The 10,689-nt window shown below is 36.5% G+C and overlaps 1 long non-coding RNA gene across 1 annotated transcript; it reads left to right on the top strand.

The window, feature by feature from the left end:
* Positions 1–1,270: 1,270 nt before the first annotated feature.
* LOC118000695 lies at positions 1,271–8,102 on the top strand. The gene is made up of 3 exons (XR_004676524.1): positions 1,271–1,382; positions 6,703–6,815; positions 7,359–8,102. It is a non-coding gene; the product is annotated as an uncharacterized LOC118000695 (long non-coding RNA).
* Positions 8,103–10,689: the final 2,587 nt, after the last annotated feature.

Below are 10,689 nucleotides of genomic sequence, written 5' to 3'. Positions count from 1 at the left end.
TGTAGCTTAACAAATGGGTTTCATTCATGTATTCCTTTGTGCATATGCTGTGAGAAAGGGCCTCAAATCATGGCAGACATAAATTAAAAGAAAGAAGAAGTTTCCAGAGCAGACGACAGCCTCTGTAGTGAGAACACAGTAACAATCCAAGAGTTTTAGCTCCTCACAAATGCAATGAGGAGAGACTCATTCCTCCTTGCTCAAATGTAGGTCTCCAGAAGAGTGACACAGTTGGCTTTTTAAAAACCAAAATTAAGTGGACATTTATATTAGGCAGAAAAAAAAAAAAGAACAGACCATGAGGAAAGAATCTGGGTATCATAAGGGAGGTGATCCCAGAAAGTACAATGAGAGAGTAGGAAAGTAAGTCAGGGCAGGGAGGCAGGAGGGGCAGAAAATGTGTGTTAGTGCTCATAATACCACTATGAGCAACTGATCTGAGTCTCACTGACTTTCATGTTGAGCATACCTCAGAATTCCAGGACCCAAAAGGCCCAGAGCTGGGTGTTTTGTCCACAGATGACGAACCCTCACTGGGTGAGAGTTGCTTCTGGGTCATTACTCCCCAGAACTTTTGTCCTTCTCTACTCTGGGGGTCAGATTAATCACTCAGACACAGAGTCACAAGTACTCAAGGGGAAAGCAGTAGGTGTAATGGGAACTTTCCACTTTCCACTGACTCTGTAATTGGAGTCCAGGGAATGCTGAGGGGACATGGTAGGGTACCCAATTTCAGCTGCTACAAACCAGGGAAAGGATCAGTCACCTTTGCTTCTCAGGGAGTCACACTCAGAGATCTGTCAACTAACTCTAGGGCAGTTCTATACTTTCTAAATTTATGGAATCTCTGTAAAGGGAGGTACAGTGGGATTAAGCCTTTGGTCTATATGATACCAAGTTCTCATCACAAATAAAAAATCCAGCAGAATATTCCTAACATTTCATCTGCTTCTTCATGGTGAATTGACATAGAGATGTTAGGCCGAAGATAAACTTCATAAATTTGGACTGAGCTTTCTTAAAAGAAAGCACAAAATAATCTGTGTCTCTCTTTTCCCTCAGCATAGTCTGTAATCTAATACTTCTTCTCAACACACTGCCTTCAATCTGTCTATACAGTAAACTAGAATTCTTTGTTCAGTGAGAGATAATTCTGTGACTTAGAAAGTTGTCATTAAGTATAGAAATGAATTTATATATATAGATTCATATTCTGATAATACCTTCCAAAGATAATTTTCATCATCTTGTACAACTGAAATATTATTTTAATTTTCTTCTATTCATGGCATAAGAAAAATTCCAATGGACATATAAGTCAACAAAGTTGAAAATTTGAATGACATCTTCAAATAGATCAGCAAGAACAAGACACTATGAAAGTAAGATTCATTTTCAAGTTATTACTAAAGACTATAAATAATTTTCAGAGTTTCATAAAGAACAAATGTATACTTTCTTCTGAAAATTGGGAAATTAGCCCATTGAATATATGTAATTAATAAGTGATTTAGCTCATTTTCACAAATTACCCATATAATGTGCCTTTGAAATAATTACCATTGTCTGACTAGAACTGTGCATTTTTCTTCCTGCTCACTAGTAATTCAACACTCTATATAATTATAAAGGCATTTTTCTTTCCTTTTGTAATTTTTACCTTATCCTTGCCAACTTTGTTATTTGGCTTTCATTCTTGTGAAAGCAATTATTACAGATATAGACTTACAGCTACAGTGGAGTTCTTATCACTATTTGTTAGCCAAGGTTCTTCTTCTATAGGGGTAATTAATGTCAAGTGATGGCTATCGAAAACTTGATGGGGAGTTTCCCTTGTCCATGGATGGCCCTTTATCCAAGCCTTATTGAGAAAATACTATTGATGTAGCTCATTCCTATGTAGGAAATCTTGATGGACTCTGATTTCTGTTGCAAAACCAGATTTGGGCTAAGAGACCCTTTTCTGATCCCAGCAGGGTGGGGATGCAGACCTATGACAAAAGTTCAGATAGCCAGATATTTTGAAACTTGAATTAGTCATCTAAAGATGAAGTTTGGAATTCATTTCCTATAACATTGACCATGGCAGGGGTGGTGTGCAATAGCAGTAGTGAGTTACTCACACAGGTGAAATAAGTATGTTGGCGGTGCCAAGGATAGTATGTTCACCAGACTATTTTTGGAATGTGGCCCTGACTGGTTTTCCTACTTCTTAAACTCCCACAATTCCAGACCTCAATTCTTAAGACCTCCCATTTCTTCTATGATGTATTCAATATCCTTCCAATAATTTATTTTTATGCCTAAAGGTATCCTAATCATATTTTGTTGCTTGTAAACTACTGCCCCAACTAACATATATATTTTATTATAATGTTAATAATAATGGTGATTTCTTAAATGTGTAAAATTTGTCTCAGTTTTCAAAGTACTTTCACAGGTATTATCATATTTTTGGTAATATTGCAATATACATTATTGCAATATATTTATATATGTACTATATTTATTACAGTATAATTGATATATTAAAAACTGCACATATTTAATGTATACATTTTGGTGAGTTTGCATTTCGCTGGTGATTAGGCAATTAATGATGGTAGGGCTTTTTCATATGCCTGTTAGCCATTTGCATACACTCATAATACTATCACCACAATAAATATATCCATCACTTCCAGAGTCTCTTTGCTTTTTGTGTGTCTGTGATAAAAACATCTAACATAAAACTTACCCTCTTAACAATTTTTTTAAGTGCAAATGCCATTGATACCTATAGGCACTATATTGTACAACAGATCTCTAGAACACATTCATCTTACATAACTATAACTTTATACTCATTGAACAACATCTCCCCATTCCCCTCCTTTAGTTTCTGGCAACCACTAATCTATTTTCTGCTTCTATAAGTTTGACTAGTTTAGATAATTCATGTAAGTGGAATCATAACAGCATTTGTCCTTCTTTGGCTATTTTATTTCACTTAGCATAACATCTTTCAGGTCCATCTATTGTTGTTGCAAATGCAACTTATCAGATGGGGGTAAATATTTGCAAACATATATTTATTAAGAAGTTAACTTCCAAAATACATAAGGAAGTCTTACAAATTAATAGCAAAAGAACAACAACAACAAAAAAATGATTTAAAAATGGGCAAAAACTTGAGTAGACAGTTCTCCAAAGAAGACATACAGATGGCCAACAGATATATAAAAAGGTATTCAACATCACTAATTATCAGAAAAATACAAATCAAAACTACAATGAGATATGTCCTCACATAAAAAAAAAAAAAAAAGGATAAGTGTTCGTGAGGTTGTGGAGAAGTATGAAACTTGTCCACTATTGGGAGGAATATAAAATGGTGTGGCTGCTATGGAAAACAGTAAGGCAGCTCCTCAAAAATTAAAAAAAAGAACTACCATTTGATCTAGCAATCCCATTTCTGGGTATATAACCAAAAGCAGAATTATATTTGTTCCATAATATCAGATGAACATAATGAGTCCGAGAGAGGGTAAGTAATTTAGTAAGTTCATGCTGCTAGAAAGTAACAGAGCTTGAAATCTGGTCTCCTGGCACACACGCCAATATTTTCTTAAACCATGCTTCCTTGTTTAGAAATGCAAAGTCTGCAATTTATTTCATTAAAAATAAATCCTTCAATTATGAAATCTTGTCCAACTCAAACCAATACTAATTGGACCAATCAATGGATGATTAACAAAATGTGTTACATTTTTGCTGGCTTTTAAGGTATACAACCTGACAAATACACACTGTCTTTTCTCTCTCCACACTTCACTTTTTTATCAAGGATCATAACAATGAAACAAATATTGATTCAAAATGTAATATTCAGGAATTCTAGAATGAATTTTTAGAGATTCAAGTTATAAGGCAATAAGAGAGCTTTTGAATGTCAGGAGGCTTCCCGGACAATGCTTATAAGCTGATTGGAAACTTCTAACATTACAAACTAATGTTGGAGTATAATGTTGGTTCCAGTTTAAGTTATTCTCTTTGAGATCCGTGGGTTTGTTTTCTGCAAAATATGTTAAGGAATGATAAATCTTTTGTATATTTTAAGTGTGGGTAAAATATAAAATCAATTATCTTCATGTATTTTTTACCCCCAATATTGAGTAAAAACATACTTACTTGCTTAGTTTGCTCATAATAACTACCCCTGAAAGTCAACAGTGGTTCAAAACTGCAACTCTACTAGAGCTCTGAAGTTGTGACCCTAAGGCAAGATTAATAAATTTCTAAAAAAGTAAAAATACACATTCTGTTTGGGGCAGAGGGGAGAAAGGTGAATTTCTGTTTCACTAGGCTGTCTTCTAGGTGACATATTTTGGTCTATCAGTTAGAAATTAGTGTGAAAAATGTCTATTAAGGGGTATGCTTGGGACCAACACCTGTTGGGTGAAAAAGAAAACAGGTTTTGACAGAGGAATAAGCCAAATTGCAATGCAGTCTATGGAGGCTTTTGCTGACCCTTAGCAGAGTACTGAGGATGGGAGGACCCTCAGAGCTGTTGGCAATTTAAGCAAAGAGGATCAAACATTTATATTCACACATCTCTCTGTCACTAAATGTGGGCCACTCCAGGAAGTAGGCATGATCTTAGGCCAGGTGACTCTCTTCAGCTGAGATAATCTCTGAAGGGGATGATAGTCAGCATCCTAGAAGCTGGGATAATAAATCCTTACTTCTGTATAGACTTCTAGGTGATGCCTAGTAGTGTCTACCACAGAATGTGTCAGCTGTTACTGAGTGGCGAAGCAAAGGTCTAAGAACTGACCATTGGAAGTCTGGTAGACTGGATCAAAACTATTCTCTCATTGCAACCTAGGAAATGTCACCCATTGAATTCCTTTGTCCTGGTTCATCTGCCACATTTCTGAGTTAAGAGTAGAGTTAGTTTCCCCTAAAACATTTGGATTGTGCAGAGGAAGTATGGAAACTTTTATGAAATTAGGGGTAGTTGCCAAGAGAAAGGAAAGCATGTCTTGGGAAGGTATCCACAATGCCCCAAAATGAACACTGTATTGCTTAGCCTCTGTGGTGCCACATGGAATAATTTATTTTACTAATTATGCAACAGATCTTTATTTATTGCTAATTTTAGCCCAGGCACTAGGTCTAGTGGTAAACTAGACCCACAATGTGTCCATTGTCCTTGATCCTATATTTCAAGAGGGAAAAGGAAATAAACAAACAAATAAATAGTTTTATCGATTGTGGGGACTGTGGTGAAAGAAACAAAGAAAGTAATGTGATTGGCATTAAGGAAAGATACCACTTCAGAAATGAGGGCCAGAGGAAACCTCATTGAGTGGTTCTCTGGTAGACTAGACAAAACTTCACATAGAAGGAACATTTGTGGCAAGCCCACATTATTTTTCTATATTTCTTGATAGAAAAAAGGAGAAAAGGAGGGAAAGGAGCAAGGGAAGAAGGAAAAGGAGGGAAGAAGAAAGATTTATTAAAGATTGCACATTGTGAATTATCCTTTTATACTGCTGTTCTTATTTTGAAGGAAATTAGAATGTATTCTATTCTACTGTCATAAAAATTTAGAAATCTTATACCTGTCTCAGGGACAGTTCAGAGAAAATTGCTAGATATAAAATTACTATATTTAAATGACTATCAGTGCTCTTGAAACTTCAATTAGCCAGAGTGGTACTCAAAGCCATGCAGCCAGGAAGCAAGATGGTGGGGAGGGCAGAAGAGTGGGTTAGGCAGCTGTTTTAAGGACGTACACTTTCATAAAAATATCATGCAGAGCCCAGCATGAAATAGGTATTTAGCACATGCTTATTGAAATGCATGCATGTTAATACATAATTTTCTATACAAATAGTAACACCAACAAACATATTGACTCTGTACTCAGTGTAATGCTTTCCCCTACATTTTTATGATTGAAGGAAATTGTAGAATTAAAAATGATACCAATTCTTAAGGAATAAATGCATAAACTCTGGAACCACAGAAGAATGTAGAAGAAGCTGTATATAAAATTCTTAAATGAATAAACAATGCCCATAAAATTGCTCCTTTGGTGCTTAAAAAAAAAAAAAACACACACACAAACTTATTGGTTTGGGGAAATGAAGATAATGTTATCTATTTTATTTGGTATCATTATGGCTTATGAAACCCATTCCAATTTAGTTACATCTACAAACCATTGCAATAAACTTTATTTACCCCACTGATGCAGATAAAAATTGTGTTTCAGGAAATGTACTTTGGGTAAAGAATAAAAAGTGTATTCTAGAAGTGAGCACATATATAACTAGTAGAGGACTGTGGTAGCCAGTTTCCAAATATGGTTCCCAAATGAATCAAGACTCTTGGTCTTTGTACCTTTGTGTGGTCCCCTTCCATAGTGATTCAGGGTTGGCCCTGTATGATTAAGAGAATACAGAGGACGTGATGCTGAGTGACTTTTGAGATTAGGTCATACCAAGCTTTGCAACTTATACCTGAGTTTTTTAAGATGTTCCTTCAGGAGGTCAGTGCCATGAAAGAATTCTAGCCACTCTGAGACTCCCAAGCTTTGCAGAGAGGTCACTTAGAGAGAGAAAAAGAGATGCCTGACCAGACCTAGTTATTCTAGCCATTCTAACCCAGGCACCAGACATGGGAAAAGAACCTATCTTCTGTTTCTAAATTCAGTAGACCCCATGGAAGAGAACTGAAAAACCCAGCTCACATCCAAAACTATGGCCCAAGACATATGGCCCCAATCAAGCCTTACCAGTCATCTCCTGTCATACCAGATGCTCCAGGTAAGCCAAGAGCCTTCCCTCTATGCCCTGACAAAATATCTGAGCCACAGCATGTTCACATAATGCAAATGGTTGCTGTTTTAATCCAATAATAGCTTGAAATGGTTTGTTACTCCAGAAAATATACCAAAACCAAAATTTGGTACTGAAAGTAGGTTTTTTGTTAAAACAGAAAAGCAAAACGTGTGCGTTTGTATTCGAAACCAAATATTGGGTGGCAGTGTGAAGGACTTCAAGTAGACAGTGTGTGGCAGTGGAAGGATAATGAGAAAAGTGTCATTGGAGACTTGAGAACAGATAAATTGTGTTGCATAGTGGTGGAAAATTCAGCAAAATTATTGACAGAGATAATGTAGATGTAGTAGTTTTAGAATATGTCCACAGATTCTTGGATAACCCTCCCCTTTAAGAAATGGAGCTTAATTTTTGAGTGTGGGCTAAACTTAGTGACTTGCTTCTAATGAAATAAAATGACTTCAGAGATTGGGTCATAAAAAGAACTGTGGCTTCTCTCTTGCTCTCTCTTTTGGATCACTTACTCAGGAGGAAGATAGCTGTGATGGTAGAAGGACTCCCAGGCTGTCCTGTATACTGACATCTTCAGCAGCAGCCAGTGCTGAATGGAGCCATTCTGCCAATAGCTGTTGGAGTGAGCCATCTGGAGTGATGATCTCTCAGGTCCGGACATGCCTTCACACAGCTGCAGCCTCTGCTGACATCTTGAGTGTAGCCGCATGAAAAACCCTGAGCTAGAACCATACATGGAAGGCACTTCCAGATTCCTGATCCTCAGAAACTATGTGAGAAAATAAGTTTTGTTTCATTGTATCTCACAATGTTAAGTTTTGAGGTAACTTTTTACACATCAATAAATAATGGAATATAAAGTAAAAATGTGTCTATGAACTGGAGAATCTGGGTTTAGCAGGAGTTAAGGGAGAATTTTGGAAGTGCCAACTGGTTTCTTTTAGTTGTGTATAATGAAATATGGCTATAGAGAGATGAAGTAAAGAAGGAACTCATCACTTTTCAATCTGAATGTTGAAGATATATAAAAGAGCTATAACTAACTTCAGACATCAAAGATTCTCAATTTAAGGAATGGCCTCTAAACAAGGATTGAATCCAGTACAATTCGACCTCTGTGCCATAATGGGATAAAATTTGCAGGAACAAGTAAAGTGTATTTTGCATGTAGATGGGATGTGTGTTGTTGTGGTCAGAGAGCTGACTGGAAGACTGCGTTGTCACAAAGATGGCAAAAATATTATCTCCAAAACCACAAGCTACTCCTGAAACATGACCTTTCTAATTCCTATTCAAGAAGTGACATTTATTTCTCCCCCCGCCTCCCCAGAGTTGACTGAGCTGACTGTAACTACCATGGCATACAAATACAGTGGAAGTGATGTTGCCCTGGTCCTGGGTGGAGCCTCTGGCTGGTTAAGCAGCTTCTTTTTCCTGTGTCTTGGATGCCAGACACCATGTAAGAAATGTGATTATCTGAAACCACCAGATAAGGAAAGGCCCTACAGGATAGCACATTATGTGGAGAGGCCAAGAAGCACTTAAGTACCAATGGTGTGAATGAAGAACCTATCTTAGAAGTAGATGCTCCGGCCCCAAACAACCCAGCTGAGATGTAGCCCCCACCTGAGCTCATCTCTATTTCCTGATCCAAAAATGAATCAGATAAAATGGTTATTTTAAAATACAAAGTTAGGAATAATTTGTTAAATAGCAATAGTAATTCCATGTGACATTTGGATAATGCTCTATCAAGAAAGCACAAAGCAAACCTAGTGACTTGATTCTAGCAACTAAATTACAGTAGAAGTGATGGGTGCCACTTTGAACATTCAGTTATAAAAAGACTATGGCTTCCATGTTGGTGTGTTCTCCCACTCTCATTTATTCTCTCTCTCTCTCTGAGAGGAAACCAGCTACCATGTTGTGAGGCTGCCTTGGATAAAGAAAGGCCAACTCTTATGTCATGATGCCACTCAGGTTGCCAATGAAGTTCTCCATATGGCAATGAAATGAGACCTGAAACGAACCATGTGAGGAAGCTTGGAAGATATTCTGAGGCCTGCCAATAGTCCCCTCAGTGAGCTCAGAAATAGATCCCCACCTTTACCTCTCCACCCCTGTTGAGCCTGGAGACCATTTGCACTTCAGTAGGCAGCTTGAAGGCAATCTCTTGAGAAATCTTCAACCAGAACCAGCCGGCTATGCTGCTTCTAGATTGCTGAACCGCAGAATCTATGCATTAATAAATGTATGTTGTTTTAAACTACTAAGTTTGGGGTGACTTGTTATGCACCTATAGATAACTAATACAATTCTCTTCTGTCTTAGACCTTTTTTGTTTCCTGTTCTCTGTCTGCTTTTAAGATGTTTACCTTTTGCTATTCTTATAGGAAAAGGTAAAATGCGTCAGGTAGCAATTTTCTCTGTATTTATCTTACTTGAGGTTCATAGTTATTCTTGAATTATTGTTCTCATAACCCTCTAAGGATTTAGAAAATTGCAGCCATTTCTTTCCACATATTGTTTCTCTTTCTGAGACTCCATTTACATATATGGTAGATCGCACTGCATCCCTAGACTTATCATGTTTTCTTTGTGCTTTTTCCATCATTTTTATTCACTGTTCTTCTTTCTCAATATAGTGTTCTGACTTATCTTCCAACCTATTAATGATATCTTCAGGTATTTGTAATCCATTGTGAAGCCTACCGTTTGCATTCTTAATTTTGGTTACTGTGTTTTCATTGACTAAATTTCCATTTTCTTAAATACTATTTATTTTCAGAAGCTCTCAATTATATCTGTTTCTTTGAAAATATTCAGAATACTTATATTAAAGTCATTGTGTAACTCCATGATCTTTAACTTATTCAAGATATTATTTTAAAGTCATCATATAACTCCATTACCTGAGTCCTTTGTGTGTCTGGCTCTAATATCTATATTTTCTTCTTCTTTTTTTTTTTTTTTTAAGTAATCTCTCTGCCCAATGGGGAGCTTGAACTCATAATCCTGAGATCAAGAGTCACATGCTCTACTGACTGAGCCAGCCAGGCACCCCCATATTTTCTTTTTAAAAAAAAAAACATTTTCTTTTTCCCCATGTGGCTGATTATTTTAGGGTTAATAATATAAGTTGTATATAATTAAGACAATATCATGTCTTCTTTTCCTCCAAAGGGATAGATGTCTAAAACTAATAACCTTCCATGAGCTTAATCTGATTATAAGCAGCAAGATTTTTTGAAGTTGGACTTCATTGCCCTGGAGAGGTTGGAGAGCCAGATCATTTCTAGTATACACCCTTACTCTTAGAGTATAGGCATTGCTTACTTGGCAGCTTCTGGACTTCAGGTCTGTCACTTCTAGCCCCATGGAATTATCAAAAAGTTCTGCTCAGCTTCTTAACTTCTCACTTGCATTTAACATTTTCCAAATACTAGGTTCCTCTTTCTATTTTTTTTTTCTTCAATATCTTAGATTCATAATTTTTCAGTGCCTTGTTAGCTTCCTGATGCCTTCAAGTAGATTTTTAAAACATATTTTGATTAGTTTTTCTATTTGTCATTGGTCCATATTTCCTAGTCACTATGCCAGAAATAGATATTCCTTCACACAAATTTTTTTATATCCCAAGTGAGAGAGAATTCATTTACTTTGTAGGGGAGCTGCTCTTCTGTTTTAGGGAAAAGATAAAAAGTGTGTGTGTGTGTGTGTGTGTGTGTGTGTGTTGTTCTGGCAGATATCTTTTGATAAGAAGGTATTCTGTGCATACATTTTGTCCCTGTGTTTATTTTTATCTCTTGTGTTATATCACCATTTTTATTACAATTTGTTGATTAGG

This window comes from Mirounga leonina, unplaced genomic scaffold (genome assembly GCF_011800145.1).
Source record: "Mirounga leonina isolate KUSES-001 unplaced genomic scaffold, KU_Mleo_1.0 Mir_115, whole genome shotgun sequence".
Lineage (NCBI taxonomy): Eukaryota > Metazoa > Chordata > Mammalia > Carnivora > Phocidae > Mirounga > Mirounga leonina.
This window is presented reverse-complemented; position numbering and strand designations above follow the sequence as displayed.